The following is a 15,002-nucleotide window of genomic DNA, read 5'->3' on the forward strand; positions in this document are numbered from 1 at the left end:
TAAAACTTGGAAATCACGTTTTACTTTAACCATGTTTAAACCAAGTTTACTTTAACCAAGTAAAACCCCTTTTTGAGACTAATATGATCCACCTGGACAAAAAAGCTATCTGCTTCCCTCTTATATGCCTTTTCTAGCTGATTAGCCTCTGAACAATAGACATATTCTTTTTTTTGGTGGTTTCTGCATGACCTGCTCCAATCAGTCCCCTTACCTTTTTGAGCTCTTTTTTCTCTAAGAGCTTTTCTAGTTCTCTTAATTCTTAATCTCAGTGTTTGTGTAGCTGAGCTTTCCCCTCACTTGTTTTATGTCATGTGACATAATCCAGGGAGTTTCAGTACAGCCCAATCTAGTAATGAAAATAACTGCTTCTACAATTAAATTGGTATTATGATTATTTGTCAGGGACCAAAGGTGAATTACATGATAGAGGCTTTACAATGAAATTGCATAATGTTATAGCTGCAAGGGACAAGAAGGGTCCAATCTAGTGTGATTCTCTCATTTTACAGATGAGAATTATGAGACCTTCACAATTGTTTAGTGCCCTATTAGTAACTAATGGGAAAACATCCTGATTTTGGCTCACTGCAAACTCTCTAATATCGTACTGCTACTTTGATATTGTTTTTATGATATAAATATAGAGTTGGTAACTTTCAAATCTCAAACTATAATTTCCCTTTCCCTGAGCAACTGTTGTTAAGATTGTGTGTCAAGAGACAAAAATGAAAGATTTTGTTGTTGTTGTTGTTGTTGTTTGTGATTTTAGGTAGGCAAGTTAATTTCTGCCCTTAGTTTGATGCAGATTTTATTTTCTTCCCTGAGAATTTTCCTAGAATGTTCTAAAGGATTATATTATAATGACTTAAGGCAGGGATATTTTCTGAAAATGGCCCATTATTCTGTTACTCTTCTTTCAGGCAAGTTTCAATTTTACCAATTTAAATTACATGGAGGATAGTTATTGGAACTTCATATTTGGATTAGCTTTGTTTTTTGATACCTGAGGCAGCAACCTTACTAATGAATGGAGCTTGTCCGGCAATATATTGGCAACTACATATCAAGGTTGGTTAAACTTAGTGGTGAGGGCTTTCAATAATGGGCTACTCTAGGGCTATGCACAAAAGCCATATCTGAACATTTAAAGTGGAAAATTGAAACAATTTATGCATCTTGATAATTCAAATAAATGTTCTAACATTTACCTCAATTACTTTGAATCTGCAAGAAAATGCGTTCCTATGTTTGAATTAGTCTGAAAATGGCCTCAGCGTTTTATTCCAATTTACATTTCCAGATATAGCTTTTGGGAAATGATAATAGTGACGGCTTCCATTATGTTCCAGGCACTATTAGGTGATTTTAATATATTATTTCTACCCTCATACCAACTCCACAAGCTAGGCATTGTTATTCATTCACATTTTACCCATGAGGAAACTAATCTCATAGAGGTTACAGGATTTATGAACAGCTTGAAATAGTAAATTTCTTTGAAGAAAATTGGCAAAGTGATAAAAGAAAGCAATACATGTTGTTAAGTCTTGGCGAATAAATAAATGCTGCAACATTATTTATTGGTTTGAACAGACAAGAAGTTAAAGCCCAAAGACTTTGCACCTCCAGTAGTCTTCACTCCTCTTGCTTGGCCATAGTGTGATGATGATTTGGATTTTGCCTTCCTTTCTTTGTGACTTTAGATCATTATTTCCATGCTTTCTTTTTCTTTTTCTTTTTTTTAAGTTTAATTTTATTTTCAAAATCTTTAAGTGATGAAGTTGAAACCAAAAGATTAAAAAAATTGTACTCTCTATAAAATAACGTATGTCAAAATACCAAGTTACATTCTTTTTCTAAGGCAATAATTTGCCTTAGAAAATTCCAAGCTATACTGGAATGCATTAACTTGCTACAATTTTGACAGAGGCAGTCTGTGTGCACAAATCCCTCGAATACTGATGGGACTGTGATTATATCCTGAAAAAAGAAGAGTCTGAATACAAATTTTAGAGGGCTAGAAAGTGTTTAATGTCTCATTGTTTGTATCAAGATTCTCAATCACATTCAAGTCAATGACTCTGATCTTCATATCAATGCACAAATGGAACAGAAGATAAAAGCCAGGAAAGCTGTTCTCTGAGTAGAATACTGATTTTGTTCTCATGTTACCAGCAAGAGACCATTTGGGATATTTAAGCCCCAGGTTGAGTGCTTCACATTTGTTAGAGCTCCTCAATGTTTGAAATGGGTTTTCCCTTTAGGGAGCCCATCCATTTGGACAAGTGCTACATCAGATCAAAAGACATGGGAAGAGGTATTTTGTGCACAGATTGAATTTTTTTTTGGCAACATAACATAGCCTTTTAGCACAACATTGTCTATTCTCTACTGATTGTTCTTTTCTTTCTTTCTTTCTTTTTTTTTTTTTTTTTTTAAATAGTTGGAGTCTGTTTTCCAATAGTGTCAGGCTTTTTTTCATGTGGCAAATTGGCTAGCAGCCACCTGGAGATCATTTGAAATGAAAGCTGGTGTTAAGGGATTTGGTTTTTCAGCTCCAGTTGCCATTATTTTCTAGATTATTAAATGTTAATCAAATTGCTCACTGTATTAAAATTATCATTCTAATTTTTGTGTTGTTTACTATTTGGGAAACACAATATAAATCTTTAAAACTTTTAGTTACTATGATATTCTTTTTAAAATGTCATAGAAATACTAAAATAATTATGTCTGTAGTTTTTAGTCTCTTTAGGTTCAGTGGAAGTCAGTATCATCAGCATCTTAAGTGTATCATCACTTTAAAATTGTTTCACGGGAGGTATTCTGAACCCAAATTGCTACTTTAATTATAAAGAAAGGTTAACCCAGCAACGGGAAGTAGTGACCACATTTTATTTCCAAAAGCTGATGCTGATCCATTTTAGGTGAACATTGTTTGCAAGAGCTTTGAACACAAAAATTCCTGGCCATGCTGTGCAGTGAACCAATCCCAAGTGGCTGGAGACTGCACCAGGAAGAATGTCATTGTGGGGGAACATTAAGAAATGAAGAAAGGGAGGGAAAAAGTGTCGTTCTGCTTTCCTCTATCATGCATTTAGGAGAATTCTTGGCATGACTGATTCAGTTTTCCCCTGCTGTCATTAGCAATCGTCGCCAATCATGGTTAATCATCTCCTTCCAAAATGAAAAGAGATTTGGCCGAGATGCAGTTGGAACTACTTCTGCTGCATCCCTGGGGATGTTACTGGAAATTTAACAAATTCCTGTTTCCAAACTACTGTCTTCTGATACAACATAATGGAAAATTGGAGCAATTATTCAGATAATATGTGCAAACAGTAAATTTTCAAGCTCAGTTCACTGAAGAAAAATCTCTATCTCTGGGTTAAAGTCTTCCCTGACTTTTAGTACTTCTTGCTAGAACCATTATTATTTTTTTAATTCTACTTAATTTATGTTTGAATCTCTCTACCTCTTGTATCCCACAGTGCCTGACATACTTTAGTTGCTAGATAACATTTTATTGTTTGTAGCTAATTATTTTCTTTGTAAATATGAAACTGTATAGCATAGTAGTTAAGAGCCCAGGATCTGGAGTCAGACTCCCTGGGTTCAAATATTACCTCCTCCACTCAATGGTTGTGTGACTTGGGATTCTCTGGAGCCTCATTTCTTTATCTGTGAAATGGGCATAGTAATATTACCATTTGTAATATTAGCCGTATTCAGTTGATATAAACCTGTGTGCCAGTTGTTAAAACACTGAAATTCTTCCATACTATTTGGTAAGTAGTTGCATCCTCAAGATCCCTGAATGCTTCCCCTTCACCTCACTGCCTCAAAGCACCTTTGCCCACCACAGTGATTCAGCAAGAGATTATTTGCTCAGGAGAGGGTCTACAGGATGCTGCTTCATCATGTTTAGCATCTGTCCTCAGAGGTTAGTGCCCATGTTGCACGTGTTAATAAAGGTTTTTAATATTATTCTCTTTATAGGGTTCTTTTGGATTAAACGAGTTGATATATATTGATATTTAGGATAGTACCAAGTGCCTATTAAGCACTGTCCATATTCCTCTTATTGTAAATAGATAGTAACTCTCTCTTATTATAAATAATTAGTAACTTATCGGCCACGCGCGTTGGCTCACGCCTGTAATCCCAGCACTTTGGGAGGCCGAGGTGGGCGGATCACGAGGTCAGGAGATCGAGACCATCCTGGCTAAACCAGTGAAACCCCGTCTCTACTAAAAAAATACAAAAAAAAAACAAAATTAGCCGGGCGTGGTGGTGGGCACCTGTAGTTCCCAGCTACTCGGGAGGCTGAGGCAGGAGAATGGCGTGAACCCAGGAGGCGGAGCTTGCAGTCAGCCGAGATTGCGCCACTGCACTCCAGCCTGGGCGACAGAGCGAGACTCCGTCTCAAAAAAAAAAAAAAAAAAAAGATAGCAACTTTTATAATACGAGGTTAATAGCTGTTATCCATTTTGCACACCTCCCTGAGGCACAGTGCAGTAGGTAGGCAATCTATCTATTTATACTTTCTTTTCGTTATTTGTGCTAAGAACACTGAACATGAAATACACCATATTAAAAAAGATGTAAGGGCACGGTACAGTATTTTAACTATAGGCATAGAGAATCTTGTTGCATAGAGAATCTCTAGAACTTATTCTTCCTGCATAACCACAACTTTATACCTGAACAGCAACTTCTCACGTCCCCCTCCCACCAGCTTCTGGCAACCATCATTCTACTCTGATCCTAGGAGTTTGACTGCTTTAGAAATCTCATATAAGTGGAGTCATTTAGTATTTGCCCTTTGACTGGCTTGTTTTACCTAGCATAATGTCCTCAAGTTTTATCATGTTATTATATGTTGCAAAATTTTCTTCTTTTTTAAAAATGGATAATATCATATATACATGTATATATGTATCACTAATCATCAGGAAAATTTATATCAATATGAATCATGATCAAATTCATGTCATATGTATATACATGTATACATATAAAGAACACATTTTTATTTATCCATTTATTTATTGATGGACATTTAGATAACTTCTACATCTTGGCTATTGTGAATGGTGCTGCAACGAACATAAGAGTGCTAATCTCTTCCAGATCCTGACTTCAGTTCCTCTGGATATATACGCAGAAGTGGGATTGCTGTATCAAATGTGACACTGGTCCTGCACAGCAGGAAAACCAACTCGCACCACTTGCACTTCCAGCTGGAGGAACAGTCTGGCTGTACTGCCCAAGGTGAACTTGCCCTTGAGCCAGTCAAACTGCTCGAAACGTCTCCCAAGGGAGAGAAATCCTTGAGCCACTGAGCAGGCCACATGCCCACAGGCTGGTGGAACAAACTACGTGCTCACAGCCAAAACTTTAGAAACAGTGTTGTGTGGCTTACCACTAGCAGATATGCCTCTAGGCCAGCTAAGTAGCTGTGCACCTGCAATCAGGACCTAAGAAACAGACTCATGGTTACTCCTGGCAGACACACCCCCTCAGACCAACTGAGTAGTCTTGCATCCATGTTCTGGGCCTGAGAAACAGTCCCATGAACTGTTCCTGATAGGCATGCCACCAGGATACTTGAGCAGCCTTGCACTAACATCCCAGACCTAGGAAACATCTTTGGGGGCCACCCTCGGCAGATACACACCCAGGTGAACCAAGAAGCCTTGTGGCCATGTCCTAGGCCTGCAAGGCAGCAGGATGCCCACATCTTGGGTCTGAGAAACAGCCTAATGGGATGCCCCTGGTAAGCACAGCCCAGGTCATCTAGCAACCATGTGCCCATGTCCTGGGCCTGAGAAACAGCATGATGGGCTACCCCAACAACTTTCCACCCATGCCCCTGGCTAGAGTAACAGCCTGTGGTTCCAGCCCCAGTGAGCCAGACCCCAAGTTGGCTGACCCACAATGTGCATGCATGCACCCCTGATCTGAGAAACATCCTGAGGAGTCTATCCCTGGCAAAGCCACACACCACCATTGCAAACTCTCTCAGCCTAGGCCATGAGACACTCGTGAATGTCAGTAGTATGGATTATAGCTGGAGAAACTATATGGAGACTACACTACTGCATTCCCCTAGAAACAAAGCCAATGCAACCCACTCAACAGACATACCAAGACCCTGTTAAATTAGTGTGTTTTTTCTATGAAGCCTACTCCATAAAATTAGAAGAGGCAACTGTTCTACCAGATGCACAGAAGACAACATAGGGACACATCAAACATGAAAAAAAAAGGACACGTTCAAAGGAATGCGATAATTCTTCAGTAACAGACACCAATTATAAGACCATATACAAAATGCCAGAAAAAGATTTCAAAACAATAATCTTAAGGAAATTCAGTGAGCTACAGATAAGATAGATAGACAATCCAATGAAATTGGAAAGTATTAATGATTTAAACAATCAACAAAGAAGTATAAAAGAGAACCAAACAGGAATCGTACAGTTGAAGAACTCAATGGATGAAATGAAAAATACAATCAAGAACTTCAACAACAGACTAGAAGTTGAAGAAAGAATGTCTGAATTTGAAGACAGGATTATTGAAATAACACCGGCAAGCGAAAAAAAAAAAAAAAAAAAGAATGAAGAAAGCCTACAGGATATACAGGACAACATTAAGTCAACAAATACTTGCATTATGGATATTTCAGAAAGACAAGAGAAGGGTAGAGGTGTAGAAAACATATTTAATGAAGTAATAATTGAAAACTTCCCAAGTATTGGGAAAGAGAGAGAGGTGTAGATCCAGGAAGCTCAAAGAACCCCAAATAGATTCAATCCAAACAGGTCCTCTCCTAGATTCATTATAGTCAAACTGTCAAAAGGAAAATAAAAATACAACATATCAAATCTATGGGATTCAACAAAAGCAGTACTGAGAGGGAAGTTTATAGCAATGAACACCTTTTTCAAAAAAGTAGAAAGACTTCAAATAACCTAACAATGCACTAGGTTCAAGGAATTAGGAAAGCAAGAGCAAACCAAACCCAAATTTAGTAGTAGAAAGAAAGAAATAATGATCAGAGCATAAATAGGCAAAATTGAGCCTAAAAAATACAGAAGATCAATGAAAAGAAAAGTTGCTTTTTTGAAAAGATAAACAAAATTGAAAAACCATTAGCTAGACTAAGAAAAATAAAGATCCAAATAAATAAAATCAGAAATGAAAAAGGAGACGTAAGAACTGAGACCACAGTGATATAAGGAAATATTAGAGATTGTTGCAAACATCTATACAATGCTTTGGGAGCTGAGGTGGGAGGATTTGTTGAGACTGGGAGTTTGAGACCAGCCTAAGCAATATAGTGAGACACATTATATTTAATTTTCTTTAATTTTAATTTTTAATTTTATTTTTCCACAAGTTATTGGGGTACAGGTGGTATTTGGTTACACGAATAAGTTCTTTAGTGGTGATTTGTGAGATTTTGGTGCACCCATCACCTGAGCAGTATACACTGCACAAAATTTGTAGTCTTTTTTCCCTCACCCTCCTCCCACTCTTTCCTCCAAGTCCCTGAAGTTCATTATTCTTATGCCTTTACATCCTCATAGCTTACCTCCCACATATCAGTGAGAACATATGATGTTTGGTTTTCCATTCCTAAGTTACTTAACTTGGAATAATAGTCTCCAATCTCATCCAGGTCACTGCAAATATATATATATATATATATATATATATATATATATAGTGTCATATATACTATATAGTGTCTTTTTCTACTCGTTGATTGATGGGCATTTGGATTGGTTCCACAATTTTGCAATTGTGAATTGTGCTGCTATAAACATGGGTGTGCAAGTATCTTTTTTTGAACAATGACTTCTTTTCCTCTGGGTAGATACCCAGTAGTGGGATTGCTGGATCAAATGGTGGTTCTACATTTAGTTCTTTAAGGAATCTCCACACTGTTTTCCATAGCAGCTGTCCTCATTTACATTCCCACCAGCAGTTTAGAAGTGTTCCCTCATAACAGCATCCACGCCAACATCTACTGTTTTTTAATTTTTTGATTATGGTCATTCTTGCAGGAGTAAGGTGGTATCTCATTGTGGTTTTGATTTGCATTTCCCTGATCATTAGTGATGTTGACCATTTTTTCATCTTTTTTTGGCCATTTGTATATCCTTTTTTGAGAATTGTCTATTCGTGTCCTTTGCCTGCTTTTTGATTTTTTTTTTCTGATTTGTTTGAGTTCGTTGTAAATTCTGGATGTTAGTCTTTTGCCAGATGTATAGATTGTGAAGACTTTCTCCCACTCTGGGGTTGTCTGTTTACTCTGCTGACTGTTCCTTTTGCCATGCAAAAGCTTTTTAGTTTAATTAGATCCCAGCTATTTATCCTTGTTTTTATTACATTTGCTTTTGGGTTCTTGGTCATGAAATCCTTGCCTAAGTCAATGTCTAGAAGGGTTTTTCCAATGTTATTTTCTAGAATTTTTATAGTTTCAAGTCTTAGTTTTCAGTCCTTAATCCATCTTGCGTTGATTTGTTTATAAAGAGATGAGGATCCAGTTTCATTCTCCTACATGTGGCTTGCCAATTATCCCAGCACCATTTGTTGAAAAGGGTGTTATTTTCCCACTTTATGTTTTTGTTTGCTTTGTCGAAGATCAGTTGGCTGTAAGTATTTGGGTTTATTTCTGGGTTCTCTATTGTGTTCCATTGGTCTATATGCCTATTTTTATACCAGTACCAGGCTGTTTTGGTGACTATGGCCTTATAGTATAGTCTGAAATCAGGTAGTGTGATGCCTCCAGATTTGTTCTTTTTGCTTAGTCTTGCTTTGGCTATGCATGTTCTTTTTTGGTTTTGTATGAATTTTAGAATTTTTTTTTCCAACTTTGTGAAGAATGATGGTGGTATTTTGATGGGGATTGCATCGAATTTGTAGATTGCTTTTGGGAGTATGGTCATTTTCACAATATTGATTCTACCCATCCATGAGCATGGGATATGTTTCCATTTGTTTGTTTCATCTGTGATTTCTTTCAGTAGTGTTTTGTGGTTTTCCTTGTAGAGGTCTTTTGACTCCTTTGTTAGGTATATTCCTAAGTTTTTAATTTTTTTGTTTTGCAGCTATTGTAAAAGGGGTTTAGTTCTTGATTTGATTCTCAGCTTGGTCATTGTTGATGTATAGAAGAGCTACTGATTTGTGTACATTAATCTTGTATCCAGAAACTTTGCTGAATTCTTCTATCAGTTCCAGGAGCTTTCTGGAATAGTCCTCAGAATTTTCAAGGTAAGTGATTAGATCGTCAACAAACAGGGACAGTTTGACTTCCTCTTTACCAATTTGGATTCTCTTTATTTCTGATTGCTCTGGCTAGGACTTCCAGTACTATGTTGAAGAGGAGTGGTGAAAGTGGCCATCCTTGTCTTGTTCTCATTCTCAGGAGGAATGCTTTCAACTTTCAGTATTACGTTGGCTGTGGGTTCGTCATAGATGGCTTTTATTACATTAAGCATTAAGGTATGTCCCTTGTATGGCGATTTTGCTGAGGATTTTAATCATAAAGGGATGTTAAACTTCGTCAAATGTTTTTTCTGCATCTATTGAGATGATCATGTGATTTTTGTTTCTGTTTGTGTGGTGTATCACATTTATTGACTTGCATATGTTAAACCATCCCTGAATCCTTGGTATGAACCCACTTGATCATGGTGGATTATCTTTTTGATATGTTGTTGGATTCGGTTAACTATTATTCTGTTAAGGATTTTAGCATCTATGTTCATCAAGGATATTGGTCTGAAGTTTTCTTTTTTGGTTGTGTCCTTTCCTGGTTTTAGTATTAGGATGATGCTGGCTTCATAGGATAAATTAGGGAGGGTTCCTTTGTTCTATATCTTGTGGAATAGTGTCAAAGGATTGGTACCAATTCTTTGAATGTCTGGTAGAATTCTGCTATGAATCTGTCTGGTCCTAGACATTTTTTTGTTGGTAATTTTTAAATTACCATTTCAATTTCACTGCTTGTTATTGGGTCTGTTCAGGGTATCTAATTCTTCCTAATTTAAGCTAGAAGGGTTGTATTTTTCCAGGAATTTATCCATCTCTTCTAGGTTTTCAAGTTTATGTGCATAAAGGTGTTCATAGTAGCCTTGAATGATCTTTTGTATTTCAGCGGTGTCAGTTGTAATATCTCCTGTTTCATTTCCTAGTGAGATTATTTGGATTTTCTCTCTTCTTTTCTTGGTTAATCTTACCAATGGTCTATCAATTTTTTTTAATCTTTTCAAAGAACCAACTTTTTGTTTCATTTATCTTTTGTATTTTTTTTGTTTGTTTCAATTTCATTTAGTTCTGCTCTGATGTTTGTTACTTCCTTTATTCTTCTGGGTTTGGGTTTGGTTTGTTCTTGTTTCTCTAGTTTGTTGAGGCATGACCTTAGATTGTCTGTTTATGCTCTTTTTATGCTCTTTTAGACTTTTTGATGTCAGTGTTTAGGGCTGTGAACTTTCCTCTTAGCACAGCCTTAGCTGTAACCAAAGGTTTTTTTTTTTGTTTTTTTTTTTTGACAGAGTCTCGCTTTATCACCCAGGCTGGAGTGCAGTGGTGCTATCAGGGCTCGCTGCAGGCTCCACCTCCCGGGTTCAAGAGATCCTCATATCTCAGCCTCCCGAGTAGCTGATTACAGGTGCTCACCACCTGTAATCCACAAAAGCCAGAAAGTTAACTTGACTCAGCTCTAGGTAAAGTCAGAAACTTCTCCCACAAACAGATCTTCAGCTTCTTCCCTTTCCCACTTCCACAGCTGGGGCACTCACAGTATTTCAGGTGTCTCCCAGGTCCTGTAGGAGCAGTCTGCTTCCTTCAGAGAGTCTGTAGGTCCTCTCGGGATTGCTGGTTTGTTTTTGCAGTTGGTCTGGAGCTAAAATTCACAATGCAAGCCTCTGCATGCTGCTCTGTCTGGAGCTGCAATCTAGTCCTGTTTCCCATCTGCCATGATCCCCCATATTCAATAAATTTTGAAAAAAAAATCCACAGCCAAAAGAAATCCATAAAAGGCTAGCAGATTACTGAAGAGTGTTTCTGATGTTCGTAGCCTGGGATCAAGTGGCTTAAGATGTGTGTTTCAAGATGGGTAGTTGATTAGGATTGGCCAGATTTTGTGACATTATCTGATTGGTAGAGAAAGTCTTGCAAAGTGAATGCTTGCTTGATAAGTGTGAACAATTGGTTGCCTGCTAGGAGAGCTGATTGCTTAGAAGAGTAAACTGTATGGATAAGTGAGTATTTCTGAAGCAAAGATTAATGTATTTTATTGGATTGCAGCATTATCTTCTGGGGCAAAAAAGTCCTGTGTTACATTGATACTTGCACCTCCTGTATCTCAGTCCTGATAGATAAGGATATGGAATCAGATGGCCTCAATTCTCAAATACTATGGAAGAAAGAAAATGTAGAACATCAGGGTAAGGAGACTGGGATGCCACAGAGGGGGCAGGTTATAGTGTTTAATTGAATGTTCACCAGTGGTCTTGTGGTGAAAATGAGATTTTATTAAAGACTTGTAGGAGGTATGGAAGATATCAAAGTGTAATATATGGCTTATTGTCTACTTTATTAAATTTCTCTAGATTTAGCCTGGGTCCAAGTTTAATGTAAGCTAATTACTCCTTAGAATGGTCAAGAAAATTCTACTTTGTCCTTAACTTTTTCCAAATATTTATAATAAAACATATGTTTGCAGTTTTAATTTTCTGTTAATTGCCTCAGCACAAAGCTTTATTCTAATTGAAGAAACTTGGTTGAAGTGTCAGAGAATAGGAAGCTTAAGGAAGGGTGAGGTGTGCATTTAAGTATTCATCATGGGGTAATTTTTGAGATTCTTCTTTTTATCTCTTCATTGCTTTTTAACTAACCTGAGGATGCTCTGAGTCTACAAAAGAGACAATGTCTCTTCTAACCTGCCTTTAATCAATCCTCTCTATTAACAATGTCCCACTGGAAACATCCATTCAATGACCAACTGTTAATTTTTGTTTTTGTTTAAGAACATACCATGTTCTTCAATTTTGCTTCAACTTTAGAATGTTTTTAGAAATTATGTTCAACTTTTGCATTTTAGGAACCATTATTTCATGCTATAGATGACTTTTCTTCTATTTAAAATCTTAGTGACCACTTAGCAGGCAGATTTGCATTGTTCCTAACTAGTATTATAGGAAAATCTATCCTGAAATGAACCTATTTGATTGATCAATAGCTAAAGTAAGCCAGGTGGACAGCTTTAGTTCTTTTTTAGAAGCCACACAATTCAAAAACTAGATAACAGCAAATCAATTTTTCTAATTTATAATTCAGCAAGATAATTTTTTGAATTTTAATTTTATTTTCCAGATTAAGTGTTGTTATAGCAAAGCTAAAAAAAAACACACTGAAGTCTAATGTTAGGTTTATTCTTGAATCATAAATAGATTTTTCTATATTGAATAAATGCACACTTTCCACTAACCATAAGGTAATCAAGGCACACTGTGTAACGTGGACTTTTAATTCAAAGAGACAACGCATATGCTAAATCCCATCAGATGTGGGCTGAAGAAAGAATGCAACTTCTGATTTCATTTTTTTCTGCAGATATCAGTATATAAATTCATTCAAAGCCAACGAAAAAAGAGTTTTATTTTCCTCTCAATAAAGTGTGAGTTATGATTAAAGCAGGTACTGGAGTGGTAATTTGCACTGCTGAATGCACAGTGAGTATTTATTTAATATATGTTGAGTATTTAATTAATTGACCTCCATTATTGCAGTTCGAGAAACAGACAAACAATACATCATCCGGAGTTTCGTCCCTGGCTCTTTCACATAAGTTTATGCCACTCAGTTTTTCACTACCATGTATCTTCCAACCTAATGTATTCTTGTGAATCTGGGCTTGAGATCAGAAATAAAGAAAATTTAATCTAACATGAAAAACTGCATTTTCAGACTTTTTTAATTCTCTGTAACCACTAGTTCTATATTTTATTAATAATATTGTCTTTGAATTCATACATTTTACATAATTTTTTCCTTTTTACTACTATTTGTGGTATATCTGTATAGGTTGCCACATGAATACCTACCATTGATTACAATCTTTCTAAGCCTCGTAATAACTCTGTCATTATTCCCATCTTCCAGATAAAAAAGCTGAGGATTAAAGATATAATGTAAGTTGTCCAGTTTCATAAATAATATTATTAATTTTTTCAAATACCCCTTATGTCAGAAGACTTGACTCAACTTGACATTACCATTAGGATTGCCCTGTTGTCCACATCCATTCACCAACCATACTGCCTCCCACCTCTTCCAGGAGAGTGGCACATTTCATCTGAGTGGGGACTTAGATCAACCGAAGGCCACTCTTCACTTCATTCTTCTTTGGTGGATAAACCTAATTTCTTCTTTTCAATCAAGAGGCATTTCTTAAATGAAAAAAACAAAATCAACGAGCTTGGGTAACAGAGTTTCTTAATGTCCTTAGGAGATGCAGAACCCATGCTCAGCAGAGAGCTAAGAATCTTTAATGCCTTCCAAGAGATTGTCTGTTGGAATTCAGTCTGTACACAGCTAGGCCAGATTCAGTGTGCTTGTAGTCAGAAATCAGAATAACTTTCTGAATCTCACACATGCTTTTTGTTGTGCAACTCTCAGAGGCTTTCTGTAGAGGGTACAGCAACCTAGCTAATTCCATGCAAACTTCTGCAGCAAAGAGGTTCAAGAGAAAGAATTATTCAGGGTAACATAAATAAATAAAGACTCCCTTTTTGTTGCTTATATATGCCAACAAAAAGAGGACTATTATAAAATTTCATGTAATTATAACTACTTTATCATTCTAACAAAATCTATTAGCTAACAAATTCCTTGGGCAATTATTCCAACAAGTGAAACAGTTACCATGCACTTTGGAAAACAAGATTAAGACTTTTATAAGTTATATATTCCATATTTACTTGCATTCTTATTTTTCAACGAATTACTTAGTTCAACCTAATTTATCTTCATGTTCATGCCATGGGGCAACCATAAGGTATCTTGCTTTGAGAAACCATGATACATTTCTCTTAATGCTGAGATCACTTACAAAAATATGATTGCTACATATTCAAGTTCTATATTTCTACAAGTTCTAGCCTAATAATTACTCAAGCTTGAATTCCTTTTATAAACCTGAATAAGAAGTATTGACTGAAAAATAAAGTAAGCAAATATATTTTCATGCCAGAAAGGGATCTTACACTTGTTCATGGTTAAGTGACAATGAATAATAAATATGTGGACAGAAACAGCACTACTCATTTGCATTTAAGAAATGCAATTATTTCCAAATGTACCTACACTTACTGCAATATGTTCCTCAAGGTCCCTGAGCTCCAGGTCATCTAGTCCAGCCTAGGGCAAAGTTATAGGGTGGGTGAAATTTGCCTTCATATACAATTTCAATTTGCCTATTTCTTAGTAGTGCTTTTCCTGTAATTATTCCTTTATTCTCTGCTCACGTTTTTATTGTCCTGATACTTTAGTGTAAATTAAGCTATACACTTTTTCTAGTGTATTTTCATTTTTATTCTTCTCTTTGAAGGTGTTACAAGAGACTTTGCCTCCAATACCAGGAAATTTAGGGATCCTTATCTGGTGTGTAATTCCACTGCAGTATTTTAGTATTTATTAAAAAGTTTATTTAAAATAAATGTATAATATTGGCTCCTGTTTATTTCCTAAAATTCTCTTATTCCAGATTGCACTCTGATTAAATGCATATTTATGTACTTTAAATTAAAGGATTATAATAGCTTCCTGTATGTCATCACCTCATTCGTTAATTTTCCCATCTCTCTTTACTTTTTTTTTTGAGACAGAGTCTTGCTCCGTCACCCAGGCTGGAGTGTCGTGGCACGATCTCTGCTCATTGCACCTCCGCCTCCCAAGTTCAAGCAATGCTCCTGCCTCAG

The 15,002-nt window shown here is 36.4% G+C and overlaps 1 protein-coding gene across 3 annotated transcripts in view; it reads left to right on the forward strand.

Moving 5' to 3' along the window:
• Nucleotides 1-15,002, forward strand: part of ZPLD1 (zona pellucida like domain containing 1) — a 250,642-nt gene that overhangs the window by 128,748 nt on the left and 106,892 nt on the right. The window lies entirely within an intron of this gene.

Source organism: Gorilla gorilla, chromosome 2 (genome assembly GCF_029281585.2).
Source record: "Gorilla gorilla gorilla isolate KB3781 chromosome 2, NHGRI_mGorGor1-v2.1_pri, whole genome shotgun sequence".
Lineage (NCBI taxonomy): Eukaryota > Metazoa > Chordata > Mammalia > Primates > Hominidae > Gorilla > Gorilla gorilla.